The sequence below is a fragment of the Aptenodytes patagonicus genome, chromosome 1 (genome assembly GCF_965638725.1).
Source record: "Aptenodytes patagonicus chromosome 1, bAptPat1.pri.cur, whole genome shotgun sequence".
Classification (NCBI taxonomy): Eukaryota; Metazoa; Chordata; class Aves; order Sphenisciformes; family Spheniscidae; genus Aptenodytes; species Aptenodytes patagonicus.
The window spans coordinates 69,625,173-69,640,467 of NC_134949.1; the positions used below are offsets into that span (position 1 = coordinate 69,625,173).

Sequence of the window (15,295 nt, forward strand, 5' to 3'; positions counted from 1 at the left end):
ATACACGTGTATCGGAGCGTGGCTCAGCAACACACTGAAGTGCATAAAGCCACACAAATTACTGATAGACAAGTCCTTCCACATCATCCAATTGTTCTGCTCGGCAGTTCCGAGATTGTCCTCTAACAGGATAGTCTTTCCACAGTGTTCGACTCGTCTCACTGTACAACATTCAGGCTTAGGGTTTCCAACACCTTCCCCAAAGACACCATTTCAGCAGCCGCCATCTCCGTGTCCCATGCGTTTTCCTGCTGTTCTGCCTCCACTTCCCAGCACTTAACAGCGGAACTTTTGTTCTCTTCGGCGTTCCCCCTCCGTGCCTCCACAGCAGACACAGGTGTTCGGGCCCTGCTACAAGAGCCAGGCTTCCCCAACGCCTCCGGCGGCATCGGGCCCGGTAACGCCGCCTGGCTGTCATCCTCTCTCCGGTGTCGCACGGGCTGTGCTCCCCCCCCCGCCCCCTGCCGCGCCCCGCGGCAGGCAGTTCGGTCACGGGCATTAAACACCGGCCCAGCGCGGGCCTCTTCCCCCCTCAGCAGGACCTGCGGCGGCTGCCGCGGCCCCCGGGGACGCTTCGCATCTCCCCGCCCCAGTGAGTTTCACAGCGCCTCTCTCAGCCTGGACGGCTCCGAGCTGTCACCACGGGTGGCCCCTCTCGGGCCCCTTTCCGCCACGCCTGCCGGAAGGGCTGCGTGGCCTGGAGTTTCCTGCGACACCGCTTTCTGTGGGAGAGGGTGACGCTCTGCTGCCCGCTGAGGGCGCGGAGGAAGCGGCGTCGCAGGAGAACCCCCCGCCACCCTGCCGCCCGCCGCTCGCCCCGCGGGAGGCAGGACGGATGCGCCGACGGGGCTGGCCCTTCCTGAGGGGCTGCCGGACCCGGACCCGGACCCGGACCCGGACCCGGACCCGGACCCGCCCCAGCAACCGCCCCGCACGCGCTGGCCCGCGCCAGCGGAGAACAAAAGCCCGCGCAAACGTCACTCGCTTCCCTCAGCCAATCGGAGCCGGCTCCTGCCGGCGGGCGCGGCGGGGGGGCCGCACCCCTCCTTTCCCCAGCCTGCGCGGCCCGGGGCGGACGGGCGCCCCCTGCGCCTGCGCGTCCCGCCGGCGGCGGCCCCCCCTTCCTGACCGCGCTCCCCGAGATGCAGCCGGGCTCGCTCCCCGCGCTTCCTTCCGGCGCGTCGTGCGCAGGCGCGGTGGCGTGTCCCGCATTGGCGGCGGCGGCCTCGTGCGATGATGACGCTTTAGGGCAAGGAGGAGGCGACAAGGCCGGGGAGGTGGCGGCGGCAGCGGTTGCCGCAGGAGGGGGGCGGCGCGGCGCGGGGCGGCGCGGGGCGGCGGGCAGCACCTCGCGGGCGCCGGGGCGGGCGCCGGCCGTTGCCAGGTGAGTGCCCGGGGGGGCCCGCGCGCCCCGCTCCTCACCGGAGGGTCTGCGCGGCCTGGCCGCCGCCCGCGGGGCCGGGGGTCCCGTCCCGGGGCCGGGCGTCCGCCCGCTCGGCGGGGCGGCGAGGGGGAGCCCCCGCGGCAGGGGGGCCGCTCCTTCCTTCCCGCCGCTCCCCGGGGACGGCGGTCGGGCGGGGGTCGGGGCCGCGGCTGCCCGCCGGCGCGGGTGGGTGGCCGGGGTGTTGGGGGAAGGCCGGCGGTGGGCGCTGCCCTCGGCCGGGGCCGGGTTTTGTCGGCGCGGCGGGGAGCGGGCCCTGCGGGCGGTTGGCCGGGGGCAGAAGTGAGCCGGGCTTGCGGTCAGGGTGTTTGCTTAGGGGCACGAGGGAGCACTTGGAAATGCTCGGCTGGAGGAGGCTTTAGGCCAGTGAAGCACTCTAAGTGGGTCAAGAGCACTGTACGTGGGTCTTGTTTGTAGCCTTCTGGACGCTTGTTGCTTGTCAGGACAGGGAAACCTGCTGCTGCTGCTCCTGAAATCTTTTTACGGAGGCGATAAAAATAATAACTCCTGAGCTTGCACAATATGGGAACCTTGCCTTGCCCGCAGAGCTCTCTCTCTATGTGTGTGTGTGTGTGTGTGTGTCTGTGTCTATAAACACTGGAGTTATCAACAGTAGATAATGTAAATATCCGACACTGGTGTAACCACAATTTGGATGTTCCCAAGTGGTAGTTAAATAAACTTTTTAAAAAGTTGTGGTTTTTTTTTTCCTGAGAGAATCAGGTGTTCATCTCTTGTTTGCTTAGGATGAGCAACAAAGACGTTGAAACATATGGTAATCGCCTAGAAGACAAAGAAGATATGACAGCTGTTGTTCTTACTGAGCTTTTCAAGCAGTGTTGGTTTCTTTTTGCGTCCGTCTTAGCCTTACGAGTCAGTTGATTTAGTGGCTTTAGTAGATGTGTGTGTTGGCATACGTTTAAGAAAACTGTTAGTGTTAAATTATAACTTATTTGACATACAGGCTTTGCCACTTCATGAACGTAAACTATTGTATGCACCTGTCACATAGCAGAAAAGCTTTTAGATACTATTCCTTATTTAAAGATACATTTTGTTCTTAGTGCAGCATTGACGTTCTTCAGGCAGTTGAATTATCTTGTGTATCGCAATGGTGTTGTATATTTTTAAAAATGGACCAGGTTTTATAAAGTTGGCCAGGTCCTATGGGCAAACCCTTCTGGGCATAATCTGGTTTTCAAGAGTTGAGGTCTTAATGTGTAATTTAAACTCTCGTTTTCACTCCCTCGCTGTAGTCAGTGTCAGGGAGTATTAAATTCCTGGTTACGTCCTGGCTGTGGTCTCCACAGATCTGGAAGTCAGTGAAGAGCTGTGTGCTGCACAGTCCTCTCTGAGTTATGTTGTAAAAATCCTCAGCTTTCAGGGGCCTTTTTGTAGCATTTAAGTAGCGAGGTGCTAGCCTTCTACAGAACCTTAATGAGACTACTTCAAATTTGGTGGTAGCTGCTGTAACAGAGGAAAACACGTTTATTATCGACAGAACTAGATGTTGTGTCATGGAATTATGGGTGCAGCGTGGTCATAAAACACAGCCTGTTTTCCTTGTTATCTTCAGCTATGAGCTAATACTGTTTATAGAGGAAAGGAAGCGATCCTGTGGGGGTACTAGCCAGTTCCAGTTATGAAGATTTTATGCTGTGGCTCTTATGTTATAGAGACAACCTACTATGTGTAAGCTTCAGCTGTACTGTGACACTTGTGAAGACTGTGAGTTTGTGTTAGTAGGCAACTTGAAAGAAGTTCATTGTTGTGTTGGAAGTGTAAGATTAGTTGATTAACACATGTAAATGACTCCTTTGTCTGAGCTGACAACTAAATATGGTTAAATAAGCCTGTGGATAAGGTTGTTGGCAGGTTCATGGTGAAAAACATGGAGAATAGTTGATAATGTGGAAAACTGAATTGGAATTAGTGATGGAGGAGTTAAAAGCTGCATCCCAGCTCAGTTCAGGTTTTCAAAATGATGCTTTCTGAGTATAAATCAGATAAGAAAAAATAATCTGGTGTGAAGGAAAAGTAGTATGCCAAAAATACACTCTTAAGCAGAACCTTTCATGGTGCAAATTCCTTCAACAGATTCTTATTTATTATATGTATGTTCTCAAACATAAATATAAAATGTGGTAAGTATAGGAGCTTAAATTGTATCAGGTCTTCAAGAGAGCCAGACACAAACAAAGGGCTCCCCCTCACCCGTGCCCACCGCCACCCCAGTCTTTACAGTGATGGAGTTGCAGCAGTGCCATTGAACTGGTCGCATTACTGCAAGTTCGCTCAAGTGACTAGTGAGCGGTGGTTTTGGCAGTTGTGGGTGAGATTCAGACTTGAAGCCTGACTCCTGGATACAGGATAAAAAGGCTGGAGTTCGCAAAGCCTGTGCTTGCTCTAGGCAAGAGTTTCTGTTGATTTGTCATGAAGGAAAATTAATGGGAATTGGCAGGGCATGTAATGCCAGCGATTTTAATGTGTAAAGCGATCTCTGCTGTTATCTTATGTCTTCAGTTGCACGTTCAGGAGCTGTGGCATTCATGTACAAAGACACTCGATATTAGATGCTAAAAATCTTGCAAGTTTTACAGGTTTCCGGTTGTGTAACCGTATTGTCCAAGACACTGTGCAAAGAAACAAGGCTTGCTTTCATCAGTGGAGATGCTGTCTGTGCATGAGGAAAATCTTGATAAGGAAACTTCAGGAGGTTGTTGGATTATTATGCTATCAGCAATTCAGATGCTTAAATAGAAGTGGTTCTGAAATGGAAATAGCAGTTTTGAGTATTTATGATTTGAAAGTGTCTGTGTCTGAGTCATTCCGTGAATTTTCTGGCAGACGGTGTTGGTAGATCTGAAAAGACGTTACACAAGATAATGGTAGTGATTATGAAAAAGTATTTGGGACAGTGTTTAAGGGGAAGACTATTACTTTAAACTGTATTGTTCTCTGATAAAACTTGTTTTAAATGCCTTATCTTTTCTACAAGGCACTGTATTTCAGGTGCCTGTACTTAACATGGTGACCGTCTGCCTTTGCTTTTTAAAGCATTATGTTTGTCAAGACAAGTTCAGTAAAGAAACTGGTTTTCAAAAATTAAGAATATGGAGACAAACAAGGTACTAGTTCTGCTTCAGAAAACAGATTACTGAAAACATTTTTAACTTTCACTTGTTTATTTGAATATGCTACTACTACCAGAACGTTTTACTTTTGAAGTAGGATGCTGCAGATCAGTATGTAAACTAATAAGAAGCAGGAGGTGAGTTGTTTCCACATAGCTCCTGTTGCAGTGCTTTGAAAAGAACGACCTCCTGCCTTCTGTGTGGCAGTAGCTAGGAGTGAGAGATTCAGACTGTTGTCATCAGGTAACCGTAAAACTGAGCTGGAGTTTAACTTGCCCAGTGATTACACATGTTTTCTGGAAAGTTTGTCTCAATGGTTTGACGTAAAAATAAAATCTTTATCTTAGTCCAGTTTGAAGATGAACCTCAAGGTTTCCTTTCAGGGCACAGTGACAATCTTTTTGTATACGGAATACTGCTCACCATATTGCGATGTGGCCACTGGTGTGGTGATAAGCAGACAGCCTCTCTCAGGAAAGGAGGTGCCACAGCATATGCTGCTGCTGCTGCTTGATTTGAGAAGTAGCAAAGAACTTGAAGTGAGGAGGTGTTGGCAAAATTAAGGTGCTCAGAATTTTGAAGAGGAAATATTACATGTTTAATACCAGTCTGCCCTCTGATTTCACATGATTTTCAATTATAATGTCTTTTGAATTTTCAGAACCTCATGGAAATATCTCTGTCCTTCACTGTTTTTTGTTAAGTGGCATCTGTTTGAGTTATGATATGGCCAGGGTAGGAAGAAAATTACTGTCTTAGGTTTTGTTTGGGTTTTTTTTAATTTGTAGCTTAATGGTCTCTTGAGAAGATGAAATATATTGTAGGGATGATGTGTATAAAATTAGGTGGCAGTTGTATTTGTTGTTGCATGTAGCCATGATTACTCTTGTATTCTAGAGTTACAGATCTCTGCTGCTCTGTTAGTGGAGGAGGGTGTCTCTTTTTCTGGCCATGCAGGATTCTTTGGCCTTCTGTGAACTGTACGTGTGTCAGCGAATGTTTCGGGACTTCTCTGGGCTGCCTTGTGGTTAAATTGCATGCAGAAAGGTGTCTTCAAATGTATAGGTAGATATAAGGTTCACAGGACATGTAATTGTCAGTGTAGAAAAATTTGCAGCGTGCTTCAGATGGATTTCAGTAGCTGTGAAAACACGATGGAGTCTGCTGGGATGTGCCAGCTGCTGTAGCTCTCTGTGAACAGGACTAATTAAGCCCTTGTGAGAACAGAAAATAGGCACTATTTACAGGAAGAAAGTGTTGGAACAGGCAGAGCTATAATCATTGGCTCTAAGGTACCTTTAGACAGCAGTAAGCAAGAGAGTAGACAATTTACTTGCAGAATGGGTTGAAAGTCAAGTCTGAATACTTAAAATGGGTATTGCAGTGTTCTGCTGGCAGATCTAAGTACGTTGCAAATTTCTGTTGGGGTCTGCTGCAGGAAAGGCTGCTTCCTTTTTTTGCCCTGTCTTATTCTCTTCTTTCTGGCAGTATTTTATCGACAGTGGTTAGCATTCATGTTTCTTCATCTAACGCTGAAAACCACTTATACTAGATATAGATGTCATAACGTTACAACGTTGCCTGCATTTGAATAGGTCATGTAAAAGTCTAGCTGTCTTTGCTAATGCGAATTGTTGTTTTTCTAAATGTAGCTACGATCATCTGCATATATTCAAAGGTAAGGTGTTGCTAGGCTGACTTATCGTAAGTACACCAAAGCCATTTTTCATATCTGTTCATCCAATTTTGCTCCTTCACTACTTAACCAAATTAAATGCTCTTTTCCCCAACCTGTTTGGTTCCATCTGCTTGGAGGATTATTGCAGAGACTACCGTTCCTTGTTTGAAGCCAAAGTCAATTGTGCTGCTCTGTTTAGGTCTAGAGGATGACAATTTATATGCTACAGATTTCGTTAGATCACTGAGTGTGTTAAGCAGTTCTCCTACAGCTTTTAGGTAAGGTTGTTTTGTTGGTAGGAGCCTTTAGTGGGCTTCTCTCTGTTTTAATGACAGTGTTCTGGAGAGGTTCCTGTTTTAGCTCCTTACTGATGGGTATGTTTATTGCTTGACTAGTATGATTTTCTCAAAATGTTGTCATAAATGTGTTTTAGTAAGTTGGATGTTTATGGATATTTGAATAAACAGGCTGTTCTTCTGGAGGGAACGTGCCATGGACCTTCTTGCTGTATGAAACGTTTTCTTCATGTAATTCTGCAGACTTTATTAAAGGCACTTATTTGTGCTCTTTTGATTTCTTGTGCAAGCTACTTGGTGGGTGATACCAGGTTTTGGGACCTACTGTGATAAGGACTTCAAGCCAACATACGTCTATACATTGTTCCTGAGTTTTTATAAAATGCAGAACTTCTGATGAAAATGGAATAATCGAATTGAGGCAGTAAAAGCTGCCTTCTGAGAGCAAATACCACTTCTGGGTTCTTAGATTTAATCTGAGTGGTAAAATTCCTTTAGCTAGTGGTAAAATTCCTTTAGCTAGTGGTAAAATTCCTTTAGCTAGTGGTAAAATTCCTTTAGCTAGTGGTAAAATTCCTTTAGCTAATCTTTAACTCCTGCTTGTGCTAGAAATACTTATCTGTGTCTTCCAGTCTGCAGTTGGAGCTGTTTTAAAAAGCCATGCAATGCAAAGATAAGTATAGCTGAGACTGGCTATACTCTCAGTCCTGAGAGTATTGGCAAGCTTTTACCTGCAGGGAAATGGATTTTAGCATTTGGAACAAGGAAGTGCATGGCTAGTAGGACTTGAGATGAATGAAGAGCCACTGAACATGCATTTCAGCTTCTCTCAGCTGACGGTTTAGGTGTGCTTTTGTTATGAAGAATACTGCACTGCATTTCCTAGTGGGCTGCTCCTGAGATTTAGTGGTTGCCATTCCCTGGTCTAAACTGAAGAATGTACTTTTTCTGTTTTCCTAATGCTTTAATTTATGTCTTGGTCTCCTTGGCTGGTGGAATTTGTGCGCATGTATTACTTAGACAAATATTAGCGCTGTGGAGATAAGTTAGTGTTGGTGGAATCTGGTGCTTTCTGACGTTATGGGATGATACAACCAATTTGCTTGTGAAGAATAGTGTGCTTTGCAAATTGCTTTAGTTTAAGCGATTATTTGTGGGTCTATGTATTCCCTAGAACAGCATAAAACATTGCAAGGCTGATAACAGCAATATTCTCCTGTTCTCAATACTAATCTTTTAGGCAAATCATTTTTTTTAATGGAACATGACTGTAGAAATAAAAGGAAGAGCCTATTCGTAATTCTTACTAAAGTAGCTATGTGACAAAGTGCCAACTATTGGCTTTCTGCCTGCTGTACCTTCAGCGGGGAACAAAATGGAGTATTTTCTGAGGTGGGTGTCCTGAGAGTTGAGAAGTGCATAACAAAGTCAACAAAAGCTTTACTTAGTGGTTTTCTGACCTTTATATAGTCCAAACCAAGAGGAGGATGCTGGAAAAAGGCTTGTGTCCTGATGATCTTAATGTCCATGGTTAAGTGCAACTGCTCTTTGACTTCCTGCTTGGTGACCTTCTAATAGTTGGCAATCATATGAATTCTGCAGCGTTACAGAAATAGTTCAATAATGGATGTGTTATAAAAATCCTTTCCTTTTTGTGAGCTTCACTAATGCAGCGAAGGAAGTTGCTAGGTAGCTTAGACTTGATTTGTAAGATATTTCTTAAGGGGCAATTTTCAAATATGTTTTTGGTATAGAAGAGGAATACTAAATTTCTCTGACCACCTGATAATTATGAATTACTCATTTCACTCCTATGAAGGATATAAAGGAATAGTTTTTGGTGGTGGTGTTTTTGTTCTCTTTTTAGGTCATGCTCCAGAAACACAGAGCGTAATTTGCTAAAGCCTCCTTTTCTTCTTATTAGGATTTTTCATAGATGTCCTGGCGTTCTTATATCAACTAGGACTGTAGAGAAGGAAGATCAGTAATAAAACATTAAAACTTTCTGGGTTACAAAAATCCAATGTTTGATTCAGTAGGAGGTGACTTGTTGCTACAATAATTAAGACGTATGTTGGTTTTAGCTACTGTATCTGTAAAACTCTTCTAATTTGGCCTTGATCCTATACTCTGGAGTCTAAAAGTAGGATATTTCCTATCTTCTGCTTTGAAGGCAAACTCAGAATTTCAGGTTAAGCTGGTCCTTGATAGAGAGCGAGAGAGGCTGACCAAGTTTCACAGCACTTGCATAAATGTTTCTGTCCAAAACATCTAACTAGCGCGTGATGCTGTTGAAAAAGCCAGTTATGTCAACTGATTTGGAAGGACTCCAGTATACGGGTCAGTGTAGGGAAAGGGAGATGATACACAAGACTGCCCGAGACGATACCGAAAAATCTCAAACACTCAGATAAGGTCAGGGTTGATGTAACGGTACAGCTCTGCATGACTGTGGGTAACCCAGGTCCACTTCAGGTTTTGAGCAGCAATCTCAAAATGCTATTGGAAAAGTGGTACAAGATGCTCTCAGAAGGACATTAGTTTTTCACTCTTCCATGTAAGCCCTTTCCAGCTGACTTTTTCTGTATTAGTTAACCGGTTCAAATACCCCCTTGTTACACATCACAGTAAAGTCATTGTGAAAAACAAAGCATGATCGCAGAACCCATGACTGTTTTCCGCTGAAAACTCATGTCTTGGCTCTGTTTCAGTAGTTCATTATTATGTGAGTGCCTGAGGGCTTATCTGCCTTCAAGGCTCACATGAATGTTTTGTGCAGTCTAAGGTCATCCTTGAAAAGGTATAATTCCGCATTCCTGTTCTTTTAGCAGTAAGTATGATGTGTCCAGTAGTTCTTGTAGTACCACCTGAAGTCTTATGACCTTTTGAGAGGCTTTATCCTATGTAGAGATTAAAACTCCCTTAAAACTCGGTGCTCCCTTCTTGGAGATCCTGTTCTGAGGTAACAGAATACTTGAACGCTTTCTCATTTCAAGCCGAAGGCACTCCTGAATTGGGTGGTAATCTAAGTTATGTCTTTGTAATAAATGAACAGTTTATAAGTATATTATTTGTTACAACATTCAAAGTCACAGGTAACAGTGATGGTATTTGGGGTTGACCAAAGCATAGTTGCGTAATTCCTATTGTAGAATGACGTTTAGTCACACTAATGATGGAGTAATTGAGAATTACTGGCACTTAAAATTAATTACTAGGTAGACATAAAAAGGAAAGGTGTAGAATGTATGCATTACTGCTGCTTGCATTGGAGACTGCTTCTTCAGGGGATGTGACAGGTAATAGACCTCTATCTGCATGTTGTGCTGATGGTGATCCAGTTGCTAAGGAAACATGCAGGATGTGTGTGCTAAAACTGCTTCTCTTCAGTGATTGTCCAGCCATCTTTATTTGTCTTTGAACTTTTGATCTGATTGTGCTGAAAATCTTGGATCATCTGGTAAGTGGTCTGGAGAATTGGTTATACTAGGAGGCAAGTGGTCCGTTAGTGAAAACCAATTTTGTTTTCTGTTGGAAATGTTGAATAAGGAAGCCGTACAGCTTGAAGGCTTTAAACTGTTGGGTATAAGACTTCGTATAGCAATATTGCCAACACTTATTGAACATAATGTACGCGTGTAGTGTTTGAACCAGCTTTTCTGTCTTGTGTACTACTTGCAGTATGGATAAAGTAGGTTGTATAACTTACAAACCTTCCCTCCTCTGCTGGAGTGCAATGAATGTCAGTTTGAAGCTGGCATGTGAGTGTTGTATGCTTTACAACTCCAGTGACACAAGATCCTAAGATAAACTCAGCCTTCATTTAGTGAAATTTTTAGGCTCTAACAACATACCATGAAGTGAAGCAGAGAAAAATGGAAATGGATTACAGCAAAAGTCTTCTGCATACCTTGCTGTTTTCATGCTGTAATATTTATGTCACAGAGGATCTCTCCCAAGCTCTGATTTCGAACTCCCATGTGGACCAAAAGCAACATTGTATATGGCTTGACAAAAGTCCTTTCTGACTAACTTGAAGTGACCTGAGGCAGATTAACATGCGGATTAATGTATTTGACAGTAATAAATCAGTTTTAACAAGTACTGAGGCAGACATTTGTTTGGCAGAGAATTTGAATAAAATATGGTATCTGGAGTAACATTGAACATTTTATGGAGAATGATGTAGCTGAGATGGCTAAAAAATTTCCTGCTTTCCTTGGTTTTGTGCTGATGCATCTTTATACAATTTAGCTGTAACAATGTGGAGTTTTATTTAAGTCAAAGTTGTTACCTTGGTGAGCAAGCCTACAAAAATCAAAGGATTCTAATTTAAATGGAATGTGTGCATTTTGTCATCCACTGTAAACATTTAATAGCTGCTGTATAGCACACATACTCTAAGGATTCTCCCCCCCCCCCGCATATATTTATTATCTAGTTTTAAGCTAACTTGGAGAAACAGCCTTCATGTTGATTTCACATCCTTCTTGTAGGAATCTTGGACTGTAACCTTCCCAAGCTTGAATACAAATGTCAAGAACCAGTGAGAAGTTTGAGGTGAGAGAAATTGATCTATGCTTCCTCACAGGTAGCACAGCTATTTGTCAGAGGCAGTAACAAATTAGAGATTAGGAATATTGAGTGTTTTTTGGGAAATGTATTTTAGCGGTTAAGATAACTGCTGTGTGTTACTCCACAGGGAAGGTACAAGATCTGTTTGTTTCATTGTTCTAGGTTGTATTTCTCAGGACTGAGGCTTACAAGAAATTTGTACGTTTCTGAAACAAGGTGACAGTTAATGTGACAAGCTTGACTTCCAAATTGGAGTTGATAGTTGAGGTGAGTGCTAGGTACATGCATGAGAGTATAAACCAGTCAGAGACAGGATTTGAACTAGTCATTCTTTTCCCCTTCAGGAGGGAAACTGTAGCAGTGTGTCAGGTATTTGGTAGGGTGGGTTTTTTGGGTGGACTTTCTTGTTTTGTTTTTTTCAGGTTTGTATCATGTTTGTTTTGGGGTTTTTTTTTGTGGTTTTTTTGTGTTTTTTTGTTTTTCCTTAAACCTTTGCTCTTACTGTTCGGACTTTGGCAATGGAAATAAATGACATCAAATTGCTTTGTGACAGTTTAAACACTATTCATGGAAGAAAGTAAAAATCATAGTCAGTGGTTAACAGATTTTATCTGATCTGTATGTAAGAATCAAAATTGGGGTGCACTGAGTGTTTTGATTTCCTTGAATCTCTGAAAAAAGGTGTCTCATTCCATTGAAACTTGGAATTCCAGAATAGCTATAACACAAACCAGGCTGGGTCAAACTAGAAATCCCTCTAGCTCAGGATCCTACCTTCATTGTGGAGCTGCTGCTTAAGCTTCTGCCCCGTGAGACTCTCTGACCACCCTCTTGTGTGTAACCCAAGTAGGCTACGTGATATCCTCCCAGTCTGCCTTCAAGCCATGCTACAGAAACATCTCTACATTCTCAGGCTCCACTTGCTCAGTTTTCTTGCCCTTGTGTCCCACCCATGTACAAAGTGACAAGACCTCCTGCCTAAAGTAGAGAGACCAGGAAGCTTTGGGCTGGCTTGTACTCAGCAGATTCTGTCTTGCACTGGGGATGAGTTGATGGGAAGTGTGAGAGTTGTGCTATGGGTGTGTTCATGGTACGGTTCACTTTATGTGCAGGATGAAATCCTGATGTGTGTATGCCAAATGTGCCAGGCTGCAGCACCTCTTACTGAGACTTTGACTGTGCTTTGTCCCTAACCTTTCTATTTATACCCTTTGAGTCTGAAGCCCAGCCAAGTTGCACGACTACCTGCCGGTCCCAGCCAAGCTGGCCATTCAGGGGAGAAAGAACAAACTTGGCAAATGAGATCCTGGCAGCTATAGGGTTTTTCTGTTTCCTTGTCCTTTTATATAAGTTGCTGGCCAGAGCGTCTCGGGGTAGTGCCTGCTGGCTTCTTGGATGCCTTTGGGGAGTCACTGGCATTGTTAGGGTGCTTTGCCTGCTGTCCCTGAGAAACTTTTTATTTTGACCCTCATCCTTTCTTCTGTGGGGTTTTTCATTTTCTGCCTCAGTACTTTGACTTCTTCCTTGTTTTGTTTTTATTCATTAGGCCCCTTGCTGTCCTTCTGCAGAGAGGACTCTTAAGGTTTTAGTAAGGTTGTGCATCCCCTAAGGAAGAAAATAGCTTCTAAGCATGAATGCGCAAGCAATATATGATAGACATGCACTGGTATTTAGAGGCTTCTAGAGCTAGAGGTGGCTTCATGTGCTTAACACCCTTTGGATTTATCCTGTGCATTTGTCCAGTTTCCCCATTAATCCTCGTCCTGTAGCAAGGAGTTCCAAGGTTTACCAATTTGCTGCGTCAAGAACAACTTCTTTTTGTGTTTGAGGTCATCATCTGCTAACTCTGTGACCTTACCTTGGCTCACAGGCCATTGGTATTTTCACTTGTTATTTTGGGTGGTGGTGCTGTTATTGTAGACATGAAGATTGGGAAACCTTGTGCTGTGTTGAAATCTTACTGCAATTTTGAGTGGTCAGCTCTGGTTTTTAAATAAAACTTTCTTTGCTATTGCAAAGCAAATCCTTTCTCAAATCATTTAGTAAATGTGTAAAATGTGAGGTAAAACATCTGAACTATTACTGATTAACTAGCACACAATAAAAATAGATAGCAGATTTTGTATTTCATAAATGCAAGGCTTGTGTCACTTCATACTCTTGTTTCCTTAGCTACAGCTGCTTGCTTGTCTACATAGGTCGAGGCTCTCCTGGTTATCTGGGCAGGTCAGTTGTCCTCCAAGATTTTACTTCTGTTCTCTTCTGACATACTAAATTCACAACACTGATTATTGACTTCTCTTAGGACTTACAAATCTGTCAGTGTCTACTTTTTTTCTGAAAGCTTGCATGCCGCTACTGTTCTGTGAATACTGGAAGAACCTTTCATGCTTTTCATAATAGTATACCTGGGGATTTTAGAAGTGGATAAGGCAGTGTTTATGCTCTGTTTACACCTGACCCCTGTATAGAGTTCTCGGCTAGGTTTCCAAGTACGTCTTTGGCATACAGATTAGTGGTTAGCTCCTACGTGTAGCACTCAGTCTCTACCAAGAAGCTTGGCTTGCATTTTCTCAGTATTGATGATAGCTGGCTGTCTGTGCACATCAGATGAATCTGGAGAGCTGTGTTGTGTCTCAGTCACAGCCACGGATGTGGTAGTTAGTCTTTGCATCAAAATTATATTAGATAGCTTATTTTTCTTACAGAAAGAGAACAAACTTACACTAGAATGAGATCCCTTATTTGCTAACTTCATTGACAGCAGGTGTTGTGTCAACATAAGGTATTTTTTTCTTCTTTCAAAAATAGTTTATCTGAATGTATTAACACCCCTTACAGATCAAGTTGAGCTAGAGTAAGAGTACCTTCAGTGAGTATTCGAAAACTAGGACAAATAACTATTCGGTAGTTTGCTGACGCAGTTCTTGCTCTCTGCTCATGTTCCTCCTGTCTGGGCCCTTGTCCAGGAAATCAACCCAAATTCCTACCCTTCCTACTCTTAAGAGCGTGGATGCTTATCAACTTGGCCATGCTTCCTTCCTGTTCTTAGGGTTTCTTAAAGAAATCAAGTGTCTTCTATGATGTCTAGAACTTCTTTCTACAAACAGAAAGTGCAGACAGTGACTGCTTAGATTGCTGTTTTTTGTGTTTAGGTGCTGTCGTAGGACTGTATATACATGTATGAAAGGTCCTTCGGTACAAAACAACATTGACCGGGTTCACCCTGGCACAAAGAATTCCCTCTGGGGAAAGAATGTGTTACAAGTTCAGATGGCCTAGTTGGTTGCTTTTCCTGGGGCTGTTTCAGGCTTTGTTATTATTTTGTAATTTTCCTGTAACACTTTAATATAGCTCTTCAGAGTTGCAAAATGGCAGAAGGAATGGAGGACTCCATCCATGTTGTTACATCCTTGTTTATGGGCAAAGAGGAAGCACCCCATGTGCATGTGTCTGTGTATATAAAAATAACGTGTATAGGTAAAGCCAAGAATTTCTTGTTAGTATAATGGAAATCTTAACAGTCTGACTCAAGAATCATTAGTCTAGATTTAATTCTTAAAGAAAAATTCAGAAGAATATTGCAGTTAGAGTACTTACATAGGGGAAAATGTTGCCAAACGCAGCTAAAATTGTAACACGTGCACTTTTTGGTTTCTGTCCCTTCTCCTGGAGTTACTTTCACCCTTCCATTGCTGCTCTGGGTCTTTAAGTTAGCAGCTTTGGACTGCTGGAGAGGATAATGGGAGGTCACCAGCCTTGGGAGTCATTTGTTGGAAGGAATATGGTGTTGATGTGCCTGTTTCTTTTTCCTCCCTCTCGGATCCGCTTCGGGCGTTTTTTTTTGTATGTTTGCTAACATGCTTTTACACCTCTTCTCTTTCTTCATTGGTCTACAGCTCCAGGTTATGTCTGAATTTACTATATATGGTGCCCTTTATGTACGTTAGTCACTATTTCTTTGTTATCCCTAAAGCCAGGCTCATCCAGTTCCAGGTCTGCATTTTTTTTTAACTGACCATTAGTGAGTTGTTTATAGCCACGGGGTCTCTGGTGGCAAGATTGTGCCCCATCTCTTATCCCATGCTTGTACTCCGCTGCACTGCATCCTGTCTCTCTACTTCTCAGGGCCTCTGTTGTCATATTAAGCCAGTATTTCCTGACATCATTG

At 43.7% G+C, this 15,295-nt stretch overlaps 1 protein-coding gene across 3 annotated transcripts in view; it reads left to right on the plus strand.

Moving 5' to 3' along the window:
- Positions 1–1,336: 1,336 nt before the first annotated feature.
- ADIPOR2 (adiponectin receptor 2) overlaps positions 1,337–15,295 on the plus strand; it is a 49,009-nt gene continuing 35,050 nt past the window's right edge. The window contains exon 1 of one of the 3 annotated variants that reach the window (XM_076341371.1): positions 1,337–1,384. The gene's annotated coding sequence lies outside the window, so the exon portion shown is untranslated. Of the gene's footprint in view, positions 1,385–11,056; positions 11,110–11,371; positions 11,392–15,295 lie in introns of those variants that run through there. The other 2 variants (XM_076341381.1, XM_076341399.1) reach the window with 2 other exon arrangements.